The sequence below is a fragment of the Nycticebus coucang genome, chromosome 3 (assembly GCF_027406575.1).
Source record: "Nycticebus coucang isolate mNycCou1 chromosome 3, mNycCou1.pri, whole genome shotgun sequence".
Lineage (NCBI taxonomy): Eukaryota > Metazoa > Chordata > Mammalia > Primates > Lorisidae > Nycticebus > Nycticebus coucang.
In genome coordinates, this window is record NC_069782.1 from 143,715,921 (window position 1) to 143,718,680 (window position 2,760).

Here is a 2,760-nt window from a genome sequence, read left to right on the forward strand (position 1 = left end):
CCTATATGTCTGCTTTTTAATATTGTTCATGGTAATTTTATTACATAGTCATGTTCCCATAAATAGTATTTATTTAAGTAAATGTCAAAATTATAATAGCAGGTTATGATTCATTAATACATTACCTTAGGAAGAGAACAAACTAGTGAAAACACATAAGTTACACAACATTACTAGAAAGCTACATTGTGTTCTTATTTAAATGTTAATAAGAGAAAAAGCCCAGTGAACTTAAGTTATGTGTGTGGGAATGTGTATGTTTCTCTGGCTATATAATTTTCAAGGATCCATGGAATATAAAACTGTGAACCTCTTGTTCAAAAATTATTAAGAATTTCAAAATGAGGCGGTGCCTGTGGCTCAGTGAGCAGGGCGCCAGCCCCATATACTGAGGGTGGCGGGTTCAAACCCAACCCCGGCCAAACTGCAACAAAAAAATAGCCGGGTGTTGTGGCGGGCGCCTGTAGTCCCAGCTACTTGGGAGGCTGAGGCAGGAGAATCGCCTAAGCCCAGGAGTTGGAGGTTGCTGTGAGCTGTGTGACGCCACAGCACTCTACCAAGGGCAATAAAGTGAAAATCTGTCTCTATAAGAAAAAAAAAAAAAAAAAGAATTTCAAAATGGTAATAGCACAGCATGACCCCACGTGTGGGACCTTCCAGGGTGCAGGGCCCTGAATGCACTGGTCACACGTATATACAGTGCAGTATATGTTTTTCCAACTGAATTGATTTAGAATTGAAGTTTCTTGAAGGGAAGTTTCTTTTTGTTTATGCTAGAAGTATATGAATGACTTAAAATAGATGGTGTGTTGAGAGCTTGCTCAGTAAACCTACTGAAATAATCAAAAAGAAAATTAAGCTTTAATAATGTGGACTTTACAGCCAGTTTAAGTTCTGGTTTCATAGCTGTCTGGGACGTCTCAAGGGGTGGCTTCAGGACCCACAAACTCTAAAATTGTAATCAAAATTGTGTGTGTGTATGTACATATTTCAGAGGAGAGCTATTGTCTGATCCTCAAAAGAATTAATAATCCCCAAAAGTTTAAGAATCAGTATTCTACAAAATTATTTCTCTTCTTTTTTTAAAAATAAATCTCTGGCAAGCCATGGTCTGCTTTAAAAAGTCTCTGCTGGTAACTGGTTTGAAAACTTTAAATACAAGGAATCGGGCAGGTGTTTTAGCTTCTTATATTTCAAGATTTAAGAAACATGAAAGGAGAAATATAGGAATAAACAAGTACATCAAGATCCCAGTTAGAGAAATGAAATCTAAAAGAATCTACGTTAAACCCTTATATCCCAGCTGCTACTATTAGAAAACTTGAGAAACAGTAAAATTGATGTTTGGTTACAGTAGTCTTATGTAGTAATAACATTTATTGAACACTTATCATGCGCCTGCCACTGTGTCATTAATCATTTACAACTCTTGACTGACTTAATCCTCCTAAGAACTCTGTAATCCCATGGTAAAAATGAGAATCAGAAGCAGATAGTGGATGAGAAACTTACCCAAGTACTCACTTCTGCAGCAAGTATATTAACTGAATTGGAACAATACAGAGAAGACAAGCACGGCCCCTGCACAAAGTTGACACACCACCTTGTGCAGCGTTCATGTTTTATTTATATGCCATGTATATTTTCTATTTAAAAGAAAGAAACTTGCCCAAGGACACAGAGTGACTGGCGCAGAGAAGTTTTGAATTGGCCACAAAGTCAATAGTCTTATAAACTGCTTTATTTTCTACTTGGTTATTTCATAGGTAACTTAGAAAGACATCAATATGTCACAGAACTTTCATTTACTAAGCATAAGATTGTTTTTCCAAATTCAGAGAAGTGCGTGTACACCTAGAAGGTGTTTTTTTCTTTTAATGCTGGTTAAACAGAGCAGTGGGAGTGGAGAAGTAACACAGAAATCTGTAACTGATCTGTAAACACCACTGCACTCAGACCAGCCAGAAACTTTTAATTTTACTCTATCCTATAAGCCAAAAACTGCTTTAAATTTTTTGAATAAGAAAAATTAAAAATTAAAGACTTTTTTAAAGGTATCAAGATTGAAGAAGTAGATTAGAGAACTGAAAAGTCATCCTTTCAGGAAGCTGCCTCCACTTGTCTTCCTGAAACCCTTGAGGTTCTCTTCTCCCCCTGCTGGCTGCCGCCTCTCAGCTCTTTGGTGAGATCTTCCTCTACTCCTGGTCAGGCCTTCTCCGTGCACTTCTTCCCTCCGACTATACATAGTCTTTGAGTAAATTAATTCAATCCTATCACTTTAAATATTGTCCAAATGTGGTTTGGATGATTTTCAAATTTATATTAATATTTCCAGCTTGGACCTTTCCCTTGAACTCAGATTGGTATATTCAGCTGTCTTCTCAACAGCTCCCATTTGGAGAGCCACTCAACATTTCAAACTAAACATGGCCAAAATGACCCTGATTTCCCTCCTTCAGGGAGGGAAAAGTCGGCTTGGCACCCATAGCTCAGTGGTTAGGGCGCCAGCCACATGCACTGGGGCTGGTGGGTTCAAACCTGGTCCGGACCTGCTAAACAACAATGACAACAACAACAAAAATAGCAGGGTGTTGTGGTGGGCACCTGCAGTTCCAGCTACTTGGGAGTTTGAGGTTGCTGTGAGCTGTGATGTCACAGCGCTCTACCGAGGGTGACATAATGAAACTCTGTCTCGAAAAGAAAAAAATTTTTAAAAAGAGGGAAAGTTCCTCCCATATATGGCAACCTCATTCTTCAGAT

At 38.4% G+C, this 2,760-nt stretch overlaps 1 non-coding gene across 1 annotated transcript; it reads left to right on the plus strand.

Moving 5' to 3' along the window:
• Positions 1 to 1,521: 1,521 nt before the first annotated feature.
• On the plus strand, positions 1,522 to 1,626 carry LOC128582787 (U6 spliceosomal RNA). The gene has a single exon (XR_008379229.1). It is a non-coding gene; the product is annotated as a U6 spliceosomal RNA (small nuclear RNA).
• Positions 1,627 to 2,760: the final 1,134 nt, after the last annotated feature.